Source organism: Sinocyclocheilus grahami, unplaced genomic scaffold (assembly GCF_001515645.1).
Source record: "Sinocyclocheilus grahami isolate Dianchi unplaced genomic scaffold, SAMN03320097.WGS_v1.1 scaffold63.1, whole genome shotgun sequence".
NCBI lineage: Eukaryota > Metazoa > Chordata > Actinopteri > Cypriniformes > Cyprinidae > Sinocyclocheilus > Sinocyclocheilus grahami.
Window position 1 is genome coordinate 975,603 of NW_015505242.1, and position 12,498 is coordinate 988,100.

Genomic DNA, 12,498 nt, shown 5'->3' on the forward strand with positions numbered 1-12,498 from the left:
TATATATAGCCACCTTTATAACAAGAATCTTACATTCTAAGAAACTACTTTATGTTTTACCTGTCATTGTACAGAGTGCCAACAATATCTTCTTTTGACATTTAGGGGCCTGTGAACCCCATGGACGGAAACCTTGGTATTAGAGCATTATTCTTTGTAGAGTCAAATAGGAGTCTAAAATATTGGTGGCCCTCCCTCACAGCACTAAAAAAGCACTTATCATTTCCTCAAAGATTATTACCTATTATATTGTCATTCTGCCCATTAACAAATAAGATTTTTAAGGGAGCATTGCAATTTTAAAGGGGCACGGAGGAAGGCAGCATGTGTGGGTCATTATAGCCTCTTATTATTCCCAAACTGCAGATCAAAGGCCAGGCACTGGTCAAGAGTCCTTGATTGAAGACTCCAAAAGCTGTTGTCCGTTCACACTGACCTATATGTGCGTCCATATGGAAAACCTGCATACTACGCTTGCTAACAAAAAGAAGAACAATGCTGTGGCAAGACTTTGAGTAAACATCGTCCAATTACTTTTAACCGTCTTTAATAGGATGCTGTGGCTTTTTACAAACTATAAGCAGGCCGTCTTGCTCCAAAATAGAAGCCTGTGGAAATCCGTGGGATCGGCCCGCAGACAGCTCACTGGAGCCTGTCCTGTAATCTAATGGAGAATACCACCTACTCACCCCTGCTCAGTGACGTACATTCATTCATTTATGACATAATTCGCGGTACGGACTCATGCTACACAAACACGACTTAATGTTTATTAGCGTACTTTGACTAAAAATATTTTTGCAGGACTGAGGAATAAGAGGGAGCCGAGTCCTTTATGAGTGTTTCTCCAGATCGAGAGTGTTTAACGAAACACAACTGGGAATGAAAATCAACATTTTTTGAACTGTCGCCTGAATATTTTATTTTCTTACTTTCCACAGCTAATTGGATTCAGATGGAGCTCTAAAAATATTTCAAATTATTATACCATTTTGGGTTTGGTTTTATACTTTCAACAGCACTGAGACTTTGTACACAGGCTCTGATAGTTACAGTACCATACATATATGTCTCCATACATACAAAGCTGTCCTGGTATGACTATATCAAAAAGGCAGTTTTAAAACAATTGTATTTGTTTAATTACACATAAAAGGACTGAACTTGTATTATCCAAAATTATACTTTTTTTACTGTCTTTGTTTTTTACTGTTCATGGTTTTGTTTATGACAAATGGCACAGCTGTCATCCAGATGGGCCGTACTGCAGTCTATATAGAAGAGGAGGGACAGCACTGTAACAGAGAAAAACCTTTAGTGGGTATACAGTACTTGCAGCACCTTCACAAATCAGAATATATTTCCTCTCGTACGAATTTCTGAACACATGAAAACAGAAAACATTAGGTCATGATTTAAAATAAGATGTTATTGAGAAATGTCACAGTTCAACGAGCTCACTGTTATGAGTGCACTTGTGCTGTATTAAATCGTCCAGAAAAAGATATTTAAGTTTTCTATTATGACAGAGATTCTCAGGCATCTCAGACACACCCTGACGGTCATGGCAAATTAAAACGGTAGGTTTTCAGGAAAAAAAAGACTGCCCTCACAATTGCACCTTTTAAACATGTCAGTGGCGGAGTGCATGCACTTTGGAACAGTATGACATAACAGGAAGGTCATGCAACAATGGGCTGCAGGCCTGCTCTAATAGGGAAGCAATGCAATGCTAAGTGCAAATAATATAGTGTAACAAACCACATAATTGCAAATATGGAGGAGGGGAGACAAATCACTTCCCTTACCTTTTAGTTGATGTTAAAGGCTGCACATCAAACTCTATTACTGTATGTTTTGTCACAAATTCATCTGTAACTGTGTAGCTTAAAACCAAAAGATAAAAATTAGTTGTTTGTAGATGAATTTGTTTCTTCATTGGAACAGATATAAACAGAAATTTAGTACATTACTACAGAAAAACGTCTCGGGTTACTTATGTAACCATGGTTCCCTGAGTAGGGAACGAGACACTGCGTCCTCTAGGGGTCGCTAAATGTAGTTATATCACTCACTCACCAATTTATCTTCAGTGAATCGATGCCATCAGAATGAGAGTTTAAGCAGCTGATAAAAACATAAACAAAATCCACACAAAAAATCCACACACATCTGGTGAAGCAAAAAGCTGTGTTTGTAAGAAGACGTCTTTAACTTTAAACCATCGCTTCTGGCCAAAATACGTATCCATAATTCGTGAAAAATCCTGTGAAAAATGTCCATCCCCTGTCGTCCTCTTACATCAAAATCCACCAACATATTTGCTTAGAACTGTTTTGGACTGTTTTCGCTTGTAAATGGTGCATATTTCTCTACTTGCTCAGATAAGATGACTTTTACACTGGAGAAAGCAATATTATGAATAGAGGTGTTTTAGACAAAGCAATGATTTTAAGTTAAAAACATCTTAATGGTGAGGCTTCTTACTTTACAACACATTAATTTATGGAATGGAGATGTGTGGATTACTTAAATTATTGCAATTTTTTATCAGCTGTTTGAACTCTCATTCTGACGGCACCCATTCACTGCAGAGGATCCATTGTTGAGCAAGTGATGTAAAGCTAAATTTCTCCAAATCTGTTCTGATGGAGAAACAAACTCATCTACATCTTGGATGGCCTGAGGGTGGGTACATTTTCAGCAATTTTTGAATGAGCTATTCCTTTAATAACAAACGATCAATCAATAAATGTTTGCCAACTCAAATTGTCTCACTTAATAACTGCAAAGGGAACAAGTTTCAAATCAGACCCAACGAGAATACTGTGCCCTCTTCAAATCAGAATGTGTATATAAACAAAATAGGGTCACTGGAGCTCTAAAGGTGAAAAATTGTTTCTGTCTTTTTCTGTCAATCTTAATATTATTTTAAGGGCATCTTTCCCAAAATATGCTGGTGCAGACAGAATCGACTATGTTAGTAATAAGCATTCATATATTATTTTGTCGATGATATGCAGACTATTGCTTGTTTGCCAGCTCATAGTGAAATATGATTCATCCCAGCCAGCCACAGAGAGGTTTGTCTGGACATGAGCGCATGCACCCCACGGCCAGGTGCAGATGCTGACAAACATGCTGGACAAGCCCCTGACACCTTCTCCTTCAGTAGTTGACTTGTTACAAGTGCGCAGACAGAAGCAGCGGCATGAACTAGCTTACATCAGCCTGCTGAATTCCCAGAGTCTGCAAGAGCAGCCTGTTTTCAAGCGGTTTAACAAGGTCTGCAAATGAGAAGAAACATTTCTGAGGGTAAACTCTTCTATACTGGCGGAAAAGCTTCTACTCTCTTTGCTTAAATAGTGGACTATAAAAAGAGGTGTGCGTCTACTGGGAGACAATGCAAATTTAAATCTGAATTTGATTCTTGTGCTGTTGTCGTTACTTTTATGAGTTGGTTTGTCTTTTCCAGGGGGATACCACTGAGCAACAATAAAATAAAAAGTGTTGAGCCAGTTTTTAAACTTGCACCCGGGTTATATAACTGGCGCAAGCCAGTAACCCAGTTCCTGACCACAGACTATTACACGCACTAGATTTTCCTGAGTCTGCTGTGCTACGCCGGTGATTTTAAATGCTTCAGAGCCACTTTATATTAAGTGTCTTTAATGTAATAACCTTTAAATTAATCATGAGATACAGTGCACTTATTGTGTATGTACATGTATTTACATTGTACTTATATTTGTAAAAATGCTGAAAAAATTGCTGAAAAGTTACTCACACTCAGGCCATCCAAGATCCACTTCCACTTGCTCACCAGAAGATCCTCTGCAGTGAATGGGTACTGTCAGAATGAACGTCCAAACAGCTAATAAAAGCATCACAATAATCCACAAGTAGCCCACATGACTCCAGTCCATGATGCAATGTTAATTTCTCCAAATCTGTTCTGATGAAGAAACAACCTGTGTTCTAAACAAAAGTTGTATAATCAGAATAGTGGCCAATCAATAATATTCATACACAAAGAAAGGTGATACAGCACCGGGTGATTTTGAAATGGTATCTGTTAAAACAGTGTTCCGTCTAAATAACTGGTAAGACAATTGCACACATTGCTCCCTCAAAAACAATCAAGAAGATTCCAGAGGTTATACCTCAATGTATTGAGCAATGGAAAATTGGAAATTGATCATCATCCAGAATCTAAATTTAATTACATGCTTTGTGCATTTTGCATTAAGTGGCTAACACATTGACTTCTATTACATTTTATTGTATTAGTTAGTAAAAACTTGAAATGACAGTAATCACAATTAATTGTCACCAGTGCAACATAAGAGGGATGTGCAAAAAATTTACATATTTAATTACTAAATGCATTACAAGCTACTAATAAAATTACTTATATGCTCCTGATGTGCTAATATGTCCAACATTTTGAAAATGAATACATCACATGGCCCTCGACATACAGTACATTAAAGCAAGAGGTTGTCATGTCTCCCTCATCAGTGCAAACAAATAAACTCAATTTTGCATGGAGCTCTTAGACATTACTCCACCACAGCTATGTCTAAGGCTGTCTGACCAGAGCCTTGGAACAGACATGAACACATTATTTCTTTCCACACTTGTGGACATTACATGCCTACAGATTTTGAAAACTCACTTAAAGCTTTTATATAGTATTTGCCTGGGTTATAACATAAGCTGGTCTTCTTCATATCATTAACTACGCTGAAGATGTCAAATACCAGTAACATAAAATATATAGTTGTGGTGCTTAAATTACATGTTAGCTTCAACCACAAACATCTGCTAGTGCATTATTCTAATATATTACACCTCAAAATGATGGATATCTCATTTTACATATCTTGATTAAATAAAGATTAATTTGAAATACAACAAGTGTTAACACTGTACTACTTTTTGTTGTTTCCAGAGTAGGGTGACCATACGTGCCATTTTCCCAGGACGCGTCCTGGCCAGGATTTCTATATTGCCTAAAATATCTAGATTTTGGCTTTGTTTGCGTTTGCAGATTTTTGATGTATGACATCAAAATACCATACAGACGGTTCCTTATGCTTTCAAAATGCTCTCGAGGTATTTTGATGTCATACACCGATCGGTCTGCACACGCAAACAAAGCCAAACCCTAGATATTTTAGGCAATATAGAAATCCTGGCCAGGACGCGTCCTGGGAAAATGGCACGTATGGTCACCCTATTCCAGAGGCAACCGCTCTATTCCCTTTTAAAGTTCAGATCCTTTTTCTCAATCGTTTCATCTCACATTACATCATACCCCATTTCATGGGCTGCTTAAAGCTGAAATTGTCTTGTCATGTTGAACTAGCATCAGATTCCCATAACTAACTCACAGTGTTGACTTTACAGGGCGACTTCTACCTACAGTTCAATGTTTACCTAATGCCGGTAGCAGTTTCATAGCAGTTAGCACATTTCTTCAGATGGCCAAGCTCTATTTTTATCACTGCAGTGAAATTTATGCAGTATGTCTTAATCTAAGACATAGCTACAGAAGCCATGGAATTTAACGGCCGACTTGATGAAAAATCACATTCTACACTTTACCAAAGGCATGTAAACTGGACACCCACGGTTTACACACCATGAAAATGACTTTGAAAATTAATTTAATGATTTACTAGACTGTTCCACTAATTACAAAGGGTGAAATACAGCCTGCCAGAAGTTGGCCCTAAATGCAAAGGGGAATTGTTTTGTCTGCGCCACTGAATTGCATCATTGAATACAACTGTGCAAGTATAGGAATAACATTTATCTATGGGAAACTTTTACACTGACTACCCAATCATGTGGAAAAATGTCTGGAGCTGGAAGTAGATGATGCAAATCACCATCAGTTTAGCTGTCCTACTGACAAATGTGCTCTGCACTGCTTCCATACATTTAGTAAACCAAACTCAAAGACTTGTTGGACTCATTTGTGTGAGAGTGCCACATATGGGGCTTTGAGTGTAAAGTTTATAATACACTAAACGTAATATTTTGTGATGCCTTGTCTTAACAAACAGTTTTCTTACTTTGCTATAGCTGTCTCCACAGCTTTCTCTGTGACATAATCAACAACATCATACACCCGACATCTCCATGTGCACGAACTAATAGGTACCTTTTCTCTTTAATGTTAGATATATAATTGTATAATTTGTAGACATGCAGAGAGCCGCAAAGTGTACTTTGAGACAGGACCTTAGTCGTGCTTTCTGTCCGTCAAGCGTCAGGAACGGTCGTGCAGTAAAGAGAGGTAATCATGAGCTGGTGTGTCCACACTGAAGTCAAGAAAACAATTCCTCGAACTTCTGCTCTAATACTGTTTGAATGGTGGCTTTTAGTGATGGGAACCTGGGAATAAGAACGGTGAAAAGAATTCAAACTTAGATGATTTGCAAAGGTTTCTAATGCAGTGTCTATGGGAGGGACGGTAAATTTGACATTGTTCTCTCTTCTGACAACCGATATCAGTCTCTAAATTGTTTTCCCCCTTTTATTGAAAGTCATGAAAACACTATCGTGGAGTTTTTCTTTTGATATATGAGCAAATGGGAGTGCAAAAATATATTAGTGGTACTCTCCCATTCACTATTTATTTATTTAATTTTTTAATTAGAATTATCAACACGCATACAAAAATATACAACCCTAGCAACAACAAAATCACAAAACAAAAAGAAAAAAAACATACAGGGCCAGGGGTAACGTAAATTACATTATATAAGGTAAAGGTGCCTCAAAAGGCACTTTTTAACAACCAGGCAAAAGGTCACAGAGCATTCAGTCAACTGTACATTATAGGAAAGAACTAGTATTATAAGATGCACACAATGTTATCGATTTCAAGGCTTTAACATTGCTGGAGGTAGATATTGTATCCAAGCAATACTTCAGATCTTTACAAAATATAAGAAATAGGGGCTTTCCAGACAAAAATTTGCACTTATGTATAAAAAATTTAGCTAGCAAAATAAATAGATTTATTAGGAAATATTTGTCCTTTAGATTCTTATCAACATGATAAAAACCAAATAAAACATCCTTGTACAACAAAGAAAAATTGTCTAAGAGAGAAGCACGTATAAATAAACAGATTTTTCCCCCAAAAATTGTTACATGGTTACATTCCCAAAAAAGATGAGAGACAGACTCCTCTACCATTCCACGAAAGGAGCAAAGAGGATCCTTCTCCGGAAGCATTTTTTTTAAATATAAACATTCACAGGGTAAACTCGATGTAGCAATTTAAAGGATACCTTAAAAAGGATTGGTTAACGACCACACGCTCTTCCAAGGAATATCATGAAGATAATTACTCCAGTGAAATACAACAGAAGGAACAGTAGTTATATCATTCTGAAAAAGATGTCGAATCTTTCTATTCCTGAAAGAAGGGCTGAGCGCAAAGCAAATTTTCCCTATCACTGCCTCACAGGGATTAGTCAGGGAAATAAAGGAGGGTACAGAATCAACAGAGTTTTTTAAAAGTGCAATAGCTCCACTGTGAATGGCATCCATAACTATGGCAAAATCACGTGGGGTGACAGGAATACAATATTTTCTTAAGAACTCAGAATAAGGAAGTAAATAACCATTACTATTTAAAAGCTGAGACACCAAAAAAATATTATTTTTAAGCCAATTAGGAAAAAATATAGATTTATTTTTATATCAGATATCATGGTTATTCCAGATAAAATAATGGTGGGGACTGAAGTTGTGTTTATATATTAAGTGCCAAGCCAATAGCACCTGCTTGTGGAAGTTTGATCATTTAATAGGTAGTTTAGAGACATTATAATTACATAGAAAACATAATTGGGAATAGAATTCCAAAAGGAATCAGGACCATTCAAAAACTGCCTCAACCAATTTATCTTAAATGTATTGTTTAAGGAAGAAAAGTCAAGAAAATGTAGACCCCCATGATCATAGCTGTTTATAACGACAGATTTTTTGATATAGTGTCTCCTGTGTTTCCAAAGGAAGTCAAAAAGCATTCTATCGACCTCAACACAGATAGACTTATCCACATACAAAGAGAGAGCAGGATAGGTTACTCTCGAAATATCCTCAGCTTTGGCAAGGGTACTCTCCCATTCACTGCTATTCAAGGTAACCCAACTATGACGATTTCCGCTGCCGAGAAACCCGGAAATGTGAAAAAGGCCCATATTTCAGATACTTGCAGATGAGGATTAAAATTAAAGTAATATTTTTTGTTTGTAATGCAGATATGTGAATCATGATATTTTCAGACATTATTTAATATCCTAATGTACTGAATATTAATTTACTTATTATTATAATATTACTTTACTGCCTACTGGGTACAAAATAAGGCCGGTTTGTTTGTTTTTTCCTTTGATTCCAACAAGTGACTAGTTTGGAATTGCTTGCCTAACATTCAGAAATTTTTGATAGTTAATTTTTTATTTTTTTTTGCAAGCCTGTTAAAATTGTGTACATATCTAGTTTAAAACCAGTATAAACCCCTGTTACCAATTAACCTGAATAATGCAGTAAACATTAAATGATGTAATTGTTTTACCTCTATAAAGTAGAATAAGCTCCTTTCTTATAATATCAGAAAATGCTGACTTTATACAGAAATACATATGTTTTCATTTGTGCTGTTTCGTAGTTTCTCAAATCATTACTATTATTTTAAAATGTGGAAATAGTAATAATAAGCCATGAGAAGGTGTGTTTAACCTTTTGTATGTTTTAAGGCAAAGTGAATGTGTTCGTTGTCTTATTCTGTTGCAATGTGTACAGTAAATAGCTCAGTGTTATGCAGAAGATACAGCATCCTTCCTCCACCACATGACGAAGAGGAGAAAGCCATGCTGGACAGTATGTTGAGGGTTGATCATGCAGGAGAGTATGGAGCCAATCGCATCTACGCTGGGCAGATGGCAGTTCTCGGTAGAACTCAGACAGGGCCTCTAATCCAGGTACTGAATGTCATTCTAATGGCTTTAAATGCACATATTCAGTTTAATACAATAACTGATGTAAATGTACTTTTCACATCTGCAGTATATGTGGGACCAAGAGAAAATGCATTTGGAAAGGTTTAATGAGATCCTTGGTGAGCATCGGGTTCATTATTGTTGCCATTATGGAATATCGTTGGATTTGCATTAGGTATGATCTTAACTAGGATTGCTTGTTTACTTGCTTTTGCATAATAACTTTTAATAATTTGCTCCTGCCTCTGTGGTTTCAGGGGCCTGTACTGCTCTTCTGGGTAAGGAAGGGGCCATGGCCTGCACTGTTGCAGTAGAGGAGAGCATCTCAGAGCACTACAACAGCCAAACACGAACACTAATGGAGGCTAACCCAGAGAGATACACAGAATTACTACAGGTAATGTGTGTGTGTGTTTATATCAGTGCTGTGCATGCACACCTCTAGTACGGCATATATAATCACCACTTTATGCAACCATCTATTTTAATAGGCATCTATTCTTTTGAGTAAAATACAAAAAGGTGGATATCTAAAATGCACACTGAGACATAAACTAAATGTTTTTAATTCAATCAGCTTATTAAAGAATTTCGTGATGATGAAATAGAACATCATGACACAGGATTAGAGCATGACACAGAGTCGGTGAGTTTGATATGTTGGTTTGCTTATTTGGATCATAGGAAAAGTATATTACATGTTTTTGCTTCTTTTTTTTACTTTATTTTTCTCTCTATAGGTACCAGGATATTTGATTTTGAAAACAGTAATACAGGTTGGCTGTAAAGCTGCTATCTATATTTCGCAGCGTATTTAGTGTCATTTTAACAATGCATGATGTGTAAATATTGTTTTGTTTCTGTCAATCTTGTACAGTAAGTAGTTGATTTAAGGAGAGCACATTTTGAAAGCGGTTAAGGTCAGTTTATGTAAACTTTTGGCATCTACAACATTTTAAACAATTATCTAATTGTCTCACAAAGCTGTTTATTTGCTCCAATTAAAAGTGTTCACAAAATCATTGTTTTGTTTTATTTTGAGCTGAGAGGACACCATTAACAGATAGGCTATAAAAGAAACCATAGTGGCTTAAAATAAACCATAACATCATCACAGACAAAAGTTCATATATTGATAATAAATTCCAAGTAAAGTGGCTTGAAGATTGAAATGATTGCTAGTAATGAAATATGAAAGGCATATTATCATGCATGTTGTCTGTATGGCGCCACTTGGTGGTCATAATATGTAAGATGACTTAAAGTGATAGTCTAACCAACAAATATGAAAATTATTTTCGTTCCCATTGACTTCCATTGTATGGACAAAAAATACAATGGAAGCCAATGGGAACCAAAACTGCTTATCAACATTCATCAAAAATATCTTCTTTTGTGTCCTTTACTAAAACGCACAAGAAAATTGATTTAATGCAAGAAGGTGTACTGTATAGCTCTATGAAAATGTCTTGCTATGAATGCCAGACCTCCAGAGAACATTTTTCAGAATGGATAAGAAATAGGAGATTAGATGAGAATAGTGGATGACAGTGGAAGAAGTTCACGTTTATTTGTGCAGCGAGTACTTGCAGTTAATATATTTCCTGAAAATAAAATCCATGACCTTGTCATTGCTACCCCTACGTTCCACCACTTGAAGTATAAGGAACATGAAGACAGACATGAATATAACATCTGACACTTACAAGCAGAGATTCGGTGAACTGAGCAGTTTGTCTTCCCATGAATCAGTTTTCCATCTCACAATGCATCAGATGTTTCAGTGTTCGGATGACATCACCTTCCATCCATACAGCACCCTGAGACAAACTACTGCCAGCTCTAGTTCACATATATAAACAGTGACGTGTGTGTTCATAAATCATAAATCCCAGTTTAGCTCCTGTTGCAAAACACTCATAAATTTCAAAAGGTTTGAGAAGAGGTTAAACAACAGTGCTCTGATTTTGTTTAGAATATGCACTGTGTAAATGACAGCTGTCAAACCTTTCTGAGATGCCACATTGCTGCATTAGATGTGTTCATTTCTCCAAAGCACAACTATAACATTCATGACATAATGCATACATACATAATGCCTGAAATAAATAATTTATTATTAGATATATTTATTTCATATATTTTTTTACCTGGCAGTTTTTAATGGTTTTATATTTCATTATGGATAATAAAATATACACAATATTTATCCCATGACTGCTGTTTTTCCCTCTTTTTTGACATATCGTTAAGACATAAATTATTAATATTTATTTATGCCCACCTATTCTCTGAACGGCAGCAGAATTTGCGCATCTTAAAGCCCACCTGAGTCAGGGGTTTATTTCTGTTTTAGATTAATAGTGCTGACAGGTTCATTGCATGATGTCAGATGTTTAAAAAAAGCAACAAGTATTGAACTGCATATTTGGCATCCAGATTGTGTGACAAAATTACCATAATATAAAAGCATGAGTGATGAGTCCAGTCAATCTGCAGGTGTTAATACCAGTAAACCATAAAACCGACAACTATATTATCTCACTGTTTAAGAGAACAGAGAGAAAATACCAAAACTTTGAGTCAATGCACAGATGTGTTCACAAAAAATAACATCATGAAATAGGAAGGATGTTAAAATGGAAGTAAACAATATTATTCCACCGTTTACTTTTCTCCAGAAGGAAGTTTTTTGTTTTTTTTTACTCCCAACGCCTGTCTTCCAGATTTACCCATTTGTTCATAGACCATAAATGTATTTTTATGTGCCTGAACTCAACTTTTTTAAAGTTCAGGATATTAAGCAGTCAATTTGCAGTAATTGCCTTTTTCAGTTGCCATGGGTCAGACCTACTTGGGAACTATCAACCTGTATTTCAGCACCCCGAATACTTAACCATAAAGCTTCCTGCAATAATGTCCCACAGTGCCAGATTCAACAGTAACCACAGAAGGACATCCTGTCTTTACCATTTCATTCTGTTATCACTCTATCGGTTATAATATTTGACTATTAATCTCACTCACTTCACAGTCTGTTAGTGTGTTGAGTTTTTTTTAATGCATGATCACTTCATCCAACATGACAGATGGCTACATAATAGTAATTGTAACTCTTTGTGTTTGTTCTTAACTTCTTCTCTACCCTAAAAGTGTATGAGAGTCAGAGACCATAAATCACAGACCCCAAACTTGACATGATGGTACCAAACGTGCATTGCTACTCAGGCACACAGACATGCATCTGTCTGACATTAAGTGGTGCTATGTTTTACATCATAACTTTGGAACCAACACATTTTTTTTCTGACATTTTGAATTTTCCGAAAAATCGACTCCTGGACTATTGGTCTGATTTACATGAAATGTGAAGAAATTATCAAAAGAATTTAGATGTCTAAGCATTGCAAAGACATAAGCTAATGACAACTTGAGGGGCTGCCTATTTTAACTAATGGACTTTATATAT

At 36.2% G+C, this 12,498-nt stretch overlaps 1 pseudogene; it reads left to right on the forward strand.

Annotated features, from left to right (window-relative positions):
- The first annotated feature begins 6,167 nt into the window (after window positions 1-6,167).
- On the forward strand, window positions 6,168-10,140 carry LOC107584852 (5-demethoxyubiquinone hydroxylase, mitochondrial-like; annotated as a pseudogene).
- The last annotated feature ends 2,358 nt before the right edge of the window (window positions 10,141-12,498 follow it).